We start from the raw sequence: 12,945 nt of genomic DNA, 5'->3' as shown, positions 1-12,945 counted from the left end.
CATTTAAAAGAGCGAATAAAAGTCCTGAGTGGTTTAACTCCAATGTAAAAATGCATATAAAAGCAAAGGAGAAGGCCTTAAAAAAAATAAGGTTGAGGGATCATCATCAGCATTCAGACTTTCTAAAGAATGTAACAAGAAATGTAAGGGTGCAATAAGGACGGCTAAGATAGAACATGAAAGACACATAGCGGAGGAGAGCAAAAAAAAAAAAAAAAAATCGCAAGAAATTCTTTAAGTATGTAAATAGTAAAAAAGGGAGGACAGACCATATTGGCCCCCTAGAGAATGAGGAAGGACATCTGGTTACAAAGGATGGGCGATAGCTAAGGTACTGAATTTATTCTTCTCCTCAGTCTTCGCGAGGGAATCGGGGGGGGGGGGGGCTTCAGTAACCAAAACTGCAGTGTTTATCCTCAAGACACATCACAGGAAGCACCTCCATGGTTAACAGAGGACAGAATTAAAATTAGACTTGGGAAACTTAACAGTAATAAATAATGGGGACCAGATGGCTTGCACCCGAGGGTACTTAGGGAAATCAGTCAAGTAATTTCCAGACCATTGTTCCTAATTTTTACTGACAGTCTACTGACTGGAATGATACCAGCCGATCAGAGAAAAGCCAATGTAGCACCAATATTTAAAAAGGGCCCAAAATACATCCTTGGGAATTACAGACCAGTTAGCCTAACATCAATAGTATGAAAACTCTTGGAGGAGATGATAAGGGACTACATACAAGATTTTAGTAATGAGAACGGTATAATTAGCAGTAATCAGCAAGGATTCATGAAGAATCGTTCTTACCAAACCAATCTACTAACCTTCTATGAGGAGGAGAGTTTCCAGCTAGATGGTGTATCTGGATTTTACAAAAGCATTTGACACAGTTCCCCATAAACGTTTACTGTACAAAATAAGGTCCCTTGGCATGGACCATAAGATGAGTACATGGATTGAAAACTGGCTACAAGGGCAGGATCAGAGGCTTGGTGATAAATGGGGAATACTTGGAATGGTCAGGGATGGGTGGTGGGGTCCCCCAGGGTTCTGTGCTGGAACCAATCCTATTTAATTTGTTCATAAACGACCTGGAGGATGGGGTAAACAGTTCAATCTCTATATTTGCGGACGATACCTTGCAAAAAGATCTGAACAAATTAATGGGGTGGGCAACTACATGGCAAATAAGGTTCAATGTAGTAAAATAATGCATGTGGGTGGCAAAAATAGGAATTCAATCCATACACTGAGGGGAGAACCTCTGGGGGAATCTAGGGTGGAAAAGGACCTGGGGGTGCTGGTAGATGATAGGCTCAGCAATGGCATGCAATGCCAAGCTGCTGCTACTGTTTCCCAGAAAATAAGACCTAGCGTGATTGTCCGTGATGGCTGCAATATAAGCCCTACCCTCCAAATAAGCCCTATCCTGTTTCCCCAAAAATAAGCCCTACCCTGAAAATAAGACCTACAACTGGGGCTTTTTTGGGGGGTAGACCTTATATTGCAGCCATCACCAGCAATCACGCTAGGTCTTATTTTCGGGGAAACAAGGTAACAAAGCAAACAGAATATTGGCATGCATTAAAAAGGGGATCAACTCCAGAGATAAAACAATAATTCTCCCGCTCCCGACTCTGGTTGCACCTGGTATATGCTGTCCAGTTCTGGGCACCAGTCCTCAGGAAGGATGCACTGGAAATGGAGTGAGTACAAAGAAGGGCAACAAAGCTGACAAAGAGTCTGGAGTAGAGATGGCCTTGCGGTTCACCCGGCGGTCGGATCCTCCTGCGAATTTTGCGTGTTCGTGATTCGTCAAACCGGTGGACTTTTGGCGCTGTTCGCCCAGTGGACATATGCGTTTACAGTGTGAAAGAACTTTGACCCATGATGACACATCCATCATGGGGTACAGGACAGCCAATTGAAACATTTGAGCACATGGACAATTGGACATACCCCCTACCTTATAAATAGACCTGATCTGGCGGCCATTTTACATTCTGTCTTATGTCAGTGTAGGGACAGGATACTGTGTGGAGCAGGGAGAGACTGTAGTGACACAAATTACTAGCTATTATGCCCACAAAAGTCATTTTAAGGACTGGTATAGGTGTAGTACAGTATATAGGGTTCAGTGCACTGCTGACTGATTCTGCAGCTGTCTTTTGTCAGTGTAGGGACAGGACGCTGTGTGGAGCAGGGACAGCCAGTTTAATCACTAGCTAGCTATTACTATTAGGTCCACAAAGGTCCTTTTAAGGACTGGTATAGGTGTACAGTATATAGGGTGCTGGTGCACTGCTGCTGACTGCTGCCCGATTCTGCAGCTGTCTTATCAGTGTAGGGACTGAGGGACAGTCTGCAAATCACTAGCTACTATGTCCACAAAGGTCCTTTTAAGGACTGGTATAGCTGTACAATATATAGGGTTGTGGTGCACTGCTGCTGACTGCTGCCCAATTCCGCAGCTGTCTTTTATCAGTGTATGGACTGAGGGACAGTCTGCAAATCACTAGCTACTAGGTCCACAAAGGTCCTTTTAAGGACTGGTATAGGTGTACTATTTGGTGTGCAATATATAGGTGTCTAATACATGTATAAAATACTTGCACATATAGAAAGCATAGTATAGTGCATTTCCACTGTGCAGCATTGTGACTGCTGAGTGGTTCTGCAGCGATACTACAAAGAGTGACAAACGCAATAAAAAAAGTATTATAACTGCTGTGATAGACCAGTGGCCCCCAAAAACAACAGATTGAAGCGGGGTGTTATATACCTTCTTCCACATACATACTGCACTTCTCTAGAGACTTTTGTCACAGGGTCATTTAAAAAATGACAGGCAGAGGAAGAGGAAGGCCCTTCCGCAGGGGTGGTAGGGGTAGGGAATGAGCAACAGGCTTGAGCCAAAGTGGCAAATTGCAGAAGTTGCGTGCGATTACGTCAAAGGACGCACCAGACTTGGTTGAGTAGCTCACTCAGCCTTACTCTTCTGCACCCTCCTCATCCTCTCGATCTGCACCCTCTTCACTCTCTGCTGTGTGCACCCCCAAAGACACTACCACCAACACCACCACCACCATATACCTTCCGCTTGAGTCACAGGAATTATTTTCCGATCCATATTAAGACATTTCCGATGCACAGCCACTCTTGGCATTGGATCAGGAAGAGGAGGTAGCAACAACCGCCACTCAGCAGTCTGATGACAGTACCCAGATCAGCCCAAGGAGGAGGTTGGTCCCTGGTGTTGCTGCCTACTCTGAGATCTCTAATTATAGCGGTGGGGAAGGTGACGTCGATGATGATGTGTTGTCAGGTCACCTTGAGGCGAGGTGACAGATGCACACCGTAGGGATCAGGAGTGCACCGCAAGGTTGTGGACCCTACAGCTGACTGCTGCAGATGGGGGACAGATCCCAGTGGGGTTAGAGCGTAAGATTCCCTGGGGCGCGTAGTCTAAGCCCCTGTACACACGGTCGGAGATTTCCACAACCAAATCCGTCGGATTTTGCCTGTTGGATTTTGTCCGTCGGATCTTGTCCGAAACTGTTGCATACACACGTTCGGGCCAAGTTGGCGAAAAATCTGATCTTTCAGAACGTGATGATATAATTTTGTTACGATGGGACTACGTTCAGGCTAGTAGCCAATAGCTTTGATGTAGGAATTTGATCTGAGCATGTGTGGCACTTGCTCTACACATGATCGGATTAGGTCCGTCCGGCCCAGTTGGTCGGGAAATATTTCCAACATGTTGGAAAATTGGGTCGGACGGAGATTCAGATGGAATCAGTCCGATGCATACCACACACAGTCGGATTATCCGACGACACGGTCCGATAAAACGCAATCTGACAGATTATCCGACCGTGTGTACAAGGGCTTAGAGCCAGCAGGTGTTCACCAGCGCATCTAGTGGTGAGGATGGACTTGGCTGCAACTGGCTCCAGGTCGCGACCCCCAGGGTCCCCCAGCTCACACCCACAGTAGGCAACAGGAGGATAGGGATGATGAGGGACAAAGCCAAGGTCGGGGCCACAAGCAGACAAGAATAGTCGGGGACACGACAAAAGGTCAGGATCACAGGCAAACAGGGATAGTCAAAGACACGCCAAAGTCGGTAACGGAAACCAGTAGAAGAGCACATGGCAGGAAACAGGAAGCTAACACACAAAGGTTGATCAGCAAGGCTGGCCTGCAGTGCACAGGTTAATATAGAGCTCCCTGATAGGAGCTAGGGTGGAGCCATGCCAGAGGATGGATACAAAAGCAGACAGGTGAGGGTCGGCTGGTCTCTAGATGAACACATGGGAACAGGTAAGCAGACAAACTATTGCATAACCATGACACGTGTCTAGTGATGTTACGTGGGTGCCCACAAGAGAGGAAGAGGAGGGGAGTTCAGAGGGAGATATGGATCAGCAGATAGGGAGGAGAAGCAGGAAGAACTTAGATTGCACAGGAGGGACAAAGCAGACTGCTAATGTATCGGGAGCGAGGCATCAACCATGTATGGTCACATCTGGCGCTCCCAGGATGCCAGCACATGGCTCCGCAGTGTGGGCTTTTTTTAACGTGTCCGCTGCTGACAATAGTGTTGCCATCTGCAATCTTTGCAAATGCATAAGGCGCGGTAAGCCCAACACTCACCTAGGGACGACCGCCTTAAGAAGGCACATGAGCTGCCATCACCGAGCCCAGTGGAAGCACGGAACACACAAAGCCACACTCCAGGCTCTCACCATCTAGCCTCGTCTTCTACTTCTTCTCCTCTCTCCTCACAATTGTCCTCCACTCCACCTTCCATCATGCCATCCTTACGTTTTTCTGGAAAAAGGCTTCCGGGGGCCAAATGTTTCGGCGTAAAAAAATGATGACGCCGGATAACCCTCTTGCCCAACGGTTGACAGCTGGCTTGTCAGAACTGATAGCCCGCCAACTACTGCCATATAAACTGGTGGAGTCGGAGGCCTTTCGAAAATTTGTGGCCATTGGAGCACCACAATGGAAGGTCCCAGGAAGGAAGTATTTCTCACAGAAGGGCATCCCAGAGCTATATGGCCATGTTCAGCGGCAAGTGAATGCATCTCTGGCACACAGTGTCGGTGCCAAGATACATTTGACCACAGACACGTGGTCTAGCAAACACGGGCAGGGAAGGTATATCACTTTTACTGCCCACTGGGTGAACCTTCTGACGGCCGTCAAGCATGTAACCCGTGGCACCCGTGTAGATTTGGTTTTACCGCCACAGATTGCACGCAGACATGGCTCTTCTTCTCCTCCTCCTACTCCATCCTCCTGCTAGCGTCTCTTCCGCTGTGTCGCCCAAGCTCCCCAGAACCTATTCGACATGCCAGGTGAGACGTTGCCATGCTATGCTGCGTCTGTTGTGCCTGGAAGCCAAGAACAACACTGGCCCTGCACTCCTATCAGCTTTGCGTTCACAGGCAGATCAGTGGCTAACACCGCTCAATTTGACAGTTGGTAAAGTGGTGTGCGACAACAGTGCCAATCTGCTTAGCGCATTGAAACAGGGCAAAATTACGCACGTGCCATGAATGGCACACGTCTTAAACTTGGTCGTGCAGCGATTCGTTGTCAAATACACTGGGGTCCAGGACATCTTGAGGCAGGCAAGGAAAATCACGGCCCATTTCAGTAGATCTTACACGGCCATGGCTCGCCTTGCTGACATTCAGTGGCGACACAATCTGCCGGTCAGATGTCTTATTTGCGATTGCCTGATGCAATGGAACTCAACCTTCTATATGCTTGATAGGCTGCTCCAGCAGAAACGTGCAGTTAACATCTACTTGTATGAACTCTGTGGCAGACCAGGTTCTGGGGAGCTTGGGTTTTTTTCACTGCACCAGTGGCTGCTCATGCGCAATGCATGCAGACTGCGGCCATTTGATGAGATCACCAAACTGGTCAGTCGCAGTCATGGCGCCATCAGTGACATGATACCTTATGCCTTCTTTATGGAGCATGCATTGCGTTGTGTCATTGATCAAGCCGTGGAGGAGCAGGAAGATGAGGAAGTCGCAATGCTGGATGAATTCCCAGGGGGGCTACTCTATCTGAGAAAAGTCAACAACAGGAGTCTGAAGAGGAGTCAGAGGAGGATGGTGCCGGGGCGGATGAGGGGGAGCAAGAAGAGCATGCTTTAAACCTTTGTGGGATCCCTGTTGTTGTGCGTGGATGGGTTGTGGAGAAGGAGGAAGACGACATTATCCTGGATGATAAGCAGGAGCCAGGCCACCGCACCGCTTCCAATTTAGTGCAAATGGGAGCCTTCATGCTCCAGTGTTTTAACAGGGACCCCTATATAAAAAGCATAAGGGTCAAGGACCAGTACTGGGTGGCAAAGTACTTAGATCACCGGTACAAACACAAAATGGAGGAAATGTTACCACCGTCACAGAGGGCTGGCAGAATGGAGCACTTACAGACCTTGCTTCGACAACTGCTGCATTCTGCTTTTGCATGCGCTGGCAGAGGAGGAATTCCCGCTCCCAGAGAAAGAGTTGCGGGTACCAATCCAACAGCGCCTGCAAGAAGAGGACGGATGGATGATGTGTTGGTGACTTCTGATATGAGGTCATTCTTTCAGCCGACCCATCGACAGGTGTCATCTGGATCCAACATCAGGGAACGCCTAGACCGTCGGGTGTCCAACTACATTGGGTTAACAGCTGATGTGGACGCTCTGAGGAGTGATGAACCCCTGGACTACTGGGTGGGCAGGCTTGACCTCTGGCCAGAGCTTGCCCAATTTGCAATGGAACTGTTGGCTTGCCCCTCATCCAGTGTCCTGTCCGAAAGGATGTTCAGCGCAGCAGGGGGGTTCGTGATCGATAAGCGCACTCGCCTAGCTCACGAAAGTGTTGACTACCTGACATTTATAAAAATGAATGAGGCATGGATATCAGAGGAATTCAACACATGAGATCAGTAGACCATGTAAATGTGTAACTCTATAAACGATTTATTTAATCAAGCACACAGACCTTTTTTCTCTTGGCTCACTTCCTTGTACAAAAAAAGCACATCGTACTATATGCCCGTACCCTGTTTGAAGAGGTTGAGCGGTGTCATATTTTTGGGGCCCAGCAGCGAGTTGCTGGTATCAGTGCTGGTGTCAGTGCTCTCTCTATATCTCGGTGCTGGTGTGGTGTCAGTGCTCTTGAGCTCGGTGCTGGTGTGGTCTCAGTGCTCTCTATCTTGGTGCTGGTGTGGTCTCAGTGCTCTCTATCACGGTGCTAGTGTCAGTGCTCTCTATCACGTTGCTGGTGTCAGTGCTCTCTATCTCAGTGCTGGTGTCAGTGCTCTCTATCACAGTGCTGGTGTCAGTGCTCTCTATCACAGTGCAGGTGTGGTGTCAGTACTCTCTATCACGGTGCTGGTGTGGTGTTAGTGCTCTCTATCTCGGTGCTGGTGTCAGTGCTCTCTATCACGGTGCTGGTGTGATGTCAGTGCTCTCTATCTCGGTGCTGGTGTGATCTCAGTGCTCTCTAGCACGGTGCTGGTGTGGTGTCAGTGCTCTCTAGCACGGTGCTGGTGTGGTGTCAGTACTCTCTATCTTGCTGCTGGTGTCAGTGCTCTCTAACTCGGTGCTGGTGTCAGTGCTCTCTATCTCGGTGCTGGTGTGGTCTCAGTGCTCTCTATCACGGTGCTGGTGTGGTCTCAGTGCTCTCTATCACGGTGCTGGTGTCAGTGCTCTCTATCACGGTGCTGGTGTCAGTGCTCTCTATCTCGGTGCTGGTGTCAGTGCTCTCTATCTCGGTGCTGGTGTCAGTGCTCTCTCTCTCTATCTCGGTGCTGGTGTGGTGTCAGTGCTCTCTATCACGGTGCTGGTGTGGTGCTGGTGCTCTCCATCTCGGTGCTGGTGTGGTGTCAGTGCTCTCTATCTCAGTGCTGGTGTCAGTGCTCTGTATCACGGTGCTGGTGTGGTGTCAGTGCTCTCTATCACAGTGCTGGTGGGGTGTCAGCGCTCTCTATCTTGGTGCCGGTGTGGTGTCAGTGCTCTCTATCACGGTGCTGCTGTGGTGTCAGTGCTCTCTATCACGGTGCTGGTGTCAGTGCTCTCTATCACGGTGCTGGTGTCAGTGCTCTCGATCTCGGTGCTGGTGTGGTCTCAGTGCTCTCTATCTTGGTGCTGGTGTGGTCTCAGTGCTCTCTATCACGGTGCTAGTGTCAGTACTCTCTATCACGTTGCTGGTGTCAGTGCTCTCTATCTCGGTGCTGGTGTCAGTGCTCTCTATCATGGTGCTGGCGTGGTGTCAGTGCTCTCTATCACGGTGCTGGTGTGGTGTTAGTGCTCTCTATCTCGGTGGTGGTGTCAGTGCTCTCTATCACAGTGCTGGTGGAGTGTCAGTGCTCTCTATCTCGGTCCCGGTGTGGTCTCAGTGCTCTCTATCATGGTGCTGGTGTCAGTGCTCTCTATCACGGTGCTGGTGTTGTGTCAGTGCTCTCTATCACGGTGCTGGTGTCAGTGCTCTCTCTCTCTATCTCTGTGCTAGTGTCAGTGCTCTCTCTCTATCTCGGTGCTGGTGTGGTGTCAGTGCTCTCTATCACGGTGCTGGTGTCAGTGCTCTCTATCTCAGTGCTGGTGTCAGTGCTCTCTATCACGGTGCTGGTGTGGTGTCAGTGCTCTCTATCTAGGTGCTGGTGTGGTCTCAGTGCTCTCTATCACGGTGCTGCTGAGGTGTCAGTGCTCTCTATCACTGTGCTGGTGTCAGTGCTCTCTATCATGGTGCTGGTGTATTGTCAGTGCTCTCTATCTCGGTGCTGGTGTGGTGTCAGTGCTCTCTATCACGGTGCTGGTGTGGTGTCAGTGCTCTCTATCACGGTGCTGGTGTCAGTGCTCTCTATCTCGGTGCTGGTGTCAGTGCTCTTTATCTCAGTGCTGGTGTCAGTGCTCTCTATCACGGTGTAGTGTCAGTGCTCTCTATCTCGGTGCTGGTGTCAGTGCTCTCTATCACTGTGCTGGTGTGGTGTCAGTGCTCTCTATCTCAGTGCTGCTGTGGTCTCAGTGCTCTCTATCACGGTGCTGCTGTGGTGTCAGTGCTCTCTATCACGGTGCTGGTGTCAGTGCTCTCTATGTCGGTGCTGGTGTCAGTGCTCTCTATCACGGTGCTGATGTCAGTGCTCTCTATCACGGTGCTGGTGTGGTGTCAGTGCTCTCTATCTCAGTGCTGGTGTGGTGTCAGTGCTCTCTATCATGGTACTGGTGTGGTGTCAGTGCTCTCTATCGCGGTGCTGGTGTCAGTGCTCTCTATCTCAGTGCTGGTGTCAGTGCTCTCTCTCTCTATCTCTGTGCTGGTGTCAGTGCTCTCTCTCTCTATCTCAGTGCTGGTGTCAGTGCTCTCTCTCTCTATCTCGGTGCTGGTGTGGTGTCAGTGCTCTCTATCACGGTGCTGGTGTGGTGTCAGTGCTCTCTATCACGGTGCTGGTGTCATTGCTTTCTATCTCGGTGCTGGTGTCATTGCTCTCTATCACGGTGCTGGTGTGGTGTTAGTGCTCTCTATCTCAGTACTGGTGTGGTCTCAGTGCTCTCTATCACGGTGCTGGTGTGGTGTTGGTGCTCTTTATCACGGTGCTGCTGTGGTGTCAGTGCTCTTTGTCACGGTGCTGGTGTCAGTGTTCTCTATCTCATCGCTGGTGTCAGTGCTCTCTATCTCGGTGCTGGTGTCATTGCTCTCTATCACGGTGCTGGTGTGGTCTCAGTGCTCTCTATCACGGTGCTGGTGTGGTGTCAGTGCTCTCTATCTCGGTGCTGGTGTCAGTGCTCTCTATCACGGTGCTGTGTCAGTGCTCTCTCTCTATCTCGGTGCTGGTGTCAGTGCTCTCTCTCTATCTCGGTGCTGGTGTCAGTGCTCTTTCTCTATCTCGGTGCTGGTGTGGTGTCAGTGCTCTCTCTCTATCTCGGTTCTGGTGTCAGTACTCTCTATCACGGTGCCGTTGTCAGTGCTCTCTATCACGGTGCTGGTGATCATCTCCTGCACCCTCTTTATAGCCTGCCCTGACCTTTCCTCTCCTCCATGGCCTTCAAGCGCTCCAGAGTCCTAAATTGTCAAAATTTCACATATAAAAAAAGAATGCTTGTCATTGTCGATCCCAGATTCACTTCATACTTTTGTTATGTCAGTGTCCTTGTGGTAGGACTATATGTGCACAGCTAAACGGAAAGATGTGGGATATCACAACATCACTTTGTGATAAAAGTGGATATCCTAGTATAATCATTAACCACTTCAATACAGGGCACTTAAACACCTTCCTGCCCAGACCAATTTTGAGCTTTCAGCGCTGTCGCACTTTGAGTGACAATTGCGTGGTCATGCTACACTGTATCTTTTTTCCCACAAATAGAGCTTTCTTTTGGTAGTATTTGATCTCCTCTGCGGTTTTAATTTTTTGCTAAACAAGTAAAAAAATACCGAAAATTTGGGGGGGAAAAAATGTTTTTTTTTGTTTTCGTTTCAAAGCTTTCTAAATAAGTACGTTTTCTCCTTCACTGATGGGCACTGATGGGGTTACACTGATGGGCAATGATAAGGTGGCACTGATGGGCACCGATGAGGTGGCACCAATGAAGTGGCACTGATGAGGTGGCATTGATGGACACTGATATGTGGCACTGATAGGCGGCACTGATGGGCACTGCTAGGCGGCACTGATGGGTGACACGGATGGGCACTGATAGGTGGCACAGATTGGCACTGATAGCTGGCATGGATTGGCATGGATGGGCGGCACGGATGGGCATGGATAGGCGGCACAGGTGGGCATGGGTAGGCGGCACAGATGGGCATGGGTAGGTGGCACAGATGGGCACGGATGGGCACTGATAGGTGGCACGGATGGGCACTGATAGGCGGCACAGATGGGAACTAATAGGCGGCATTGTATTATGATATACTGTACTAATGTATGCCAATCAGTGCCAAACAATAATGCATGCCAATCAGTGATGCCCATTGTGGGCACTGAATGGCATCCATTGTGGCACTGACTGGAATCCCTGGTGGTCTAGGGTGGCATACCTTGTCCTGGGCATCCCTGGTGGTCTGGTGGCGTCCCTGCTGGTCCAGTGTGGGCATCCTCGGGGGGGTTGTGCTGATAATTGATCAGCACAGACCCCCCTGTCAGAGGAGCAGCCGATCGGCTCTCCTCGACGCGAGTGAGGAAAAGCCGATCACCGGCTCTTCCTATTTGGCTGATCACGTGGTAAAGAGTCTCCGTCGGAGACTCTTTACCGAGATCGTAGTTGCAGGGTGTCAGACTGACACCCCGCAACAACGATCGCCGCAATGCGCGCCCCTGGTGGCGCACAGCGGCTCAAAATCCTGATCACGTCATATGACGTCCGGTCAGGATTTTGAAACCACTTTGCAGCCGTCATTTTGTTATAGGGCGGGCGGCAAGTGGTTAATGAAAAAGTGCCATCATCTTGTATAGCCTTGATTCTTATACATGTGTACAGCTAGTAAGTATTTTGTGGCTGAAAATATGACCTGTAGGTTTTTAAGGTTCGCCTGCCATTAAAGTCAATGGGGCCCGCCGCGAACTTTGCGGTTCGCAAACTTTTGGCCGCGTTCGTGAAACGTCCCATCGGAAGTTTGTCCATCTCTAGTCTGGAGGATATTAATTATGAGGAAAGGTTTGCAACTTGTTCTCTCTGGAGAAGAGACGCTTGACAGGGGATATGATTTCAATATACAAATACCATACTGGTGACCCCACAATAGCGATAAAACTTTTTTGCAAAAGGGAGTTTAACAAGACTCGTGGCCACTCATTAAAATTAGAAGAAAAGAGGATTAACCTTAAACTATGTAGAGGGTTCTTTACTGTAAGGGCGGCAAGGATGCGGAATTCCCTTCCAAAGGCGGTGGTCTCAGCGAGGGGCATTGATAGTTTCAAGAAACTATTAGATAAGCACCTGAACGACCGCAACATACAGGGATATACAATGTAATACTGACATATAATCACACACATAGGTTGTACTTGATGGACTTGTGTGTTTTTTCAACCTCACTTACTATGTAACTGTGTAAGATCCCTATGTGATCCCCTGTCAGAACAGAGATCTGCCTTGTTTACTATGGCAGATCCCTGTTCTGTCATTGTGGGGAAGGATCACAGGCAAACATTGAGTCCACTGGACCCGCTGATTGGCTCCCCCCGCTGGCCAATCATCAGGAGCGGGTGCCCACAGATCGCCATGTACAAGCTCGACGTACACCTACGCCGATTCACACAGCCGAACCAACCTGCTGCAGTATACCTGCGGTAGCTGGTCGGCAAGCGGTTAAAAAGTGGCAACATTCCAAAAGGTGAACTTAGCCTTTAAATTCATTGCATCACAAAGCCTGGTATATGTATTGCGGTGCATTAGAACACATTTGCATTGCTCACTACAGTAATTGTGTGTTGGGATCCCCTTCAAAAAAATTGGACACGGGGTGTGGGCATGGACGCCTGATCCTGAGCTCTGCTTGACCACTGGAGAGAGAGCAACAACACAGGGGAAAGCCGGCAGCTCCAGAGGCAGCAAATACCTCTGAGACACAGGCAAACCCCCGTGCATCCGAAAAATGTCCAAAAACAAAAAAGGGCAGCAGCAACCACAGAAGCTTCCCAGCTTCTTCCAGCTGTGTGGCCTACACCATGCTGGTGGTGGTGCACACACAGAGATGCAGGGAAGCCAGAAAGCACACCGCAGCGGACACAGCAAGGGAAGACACAGGGGACCTGAAAAACAAAACGCAGCAGAGGCACAGCAGAACGGCACCTCATCGGGCACAAACACTCCACCCACCAGCAGCCCAGCCAAGCAGAGGATGATGATGAGCACACAGGAGGAGGCACATATAGAGCAGGTCATAGAGGTAAGCGGGCCCAGAGACAACAACACTGAAG

Source organism: Lithobates pipiens, unplaced genomic scaffold (genome assembly GCF_037356315.1).
Source record: "Lithobates pipiens isolate NorthernLeopardFrog02 unplaced genomic scaffold, aLitPip1_a1.2 Scaffold_11, whole genome shotgun sequence".
In the NCBI taxonomy this organism is placed as follows: domain Eukaryota; kingdom Metazoa; phylum Chordata; class Amphibia; order Anura; family Ranidae; genus Lithobates; species Lithobates pipiens.
This window is presented reverse-complemented; position numbering follows the sequence as displayed.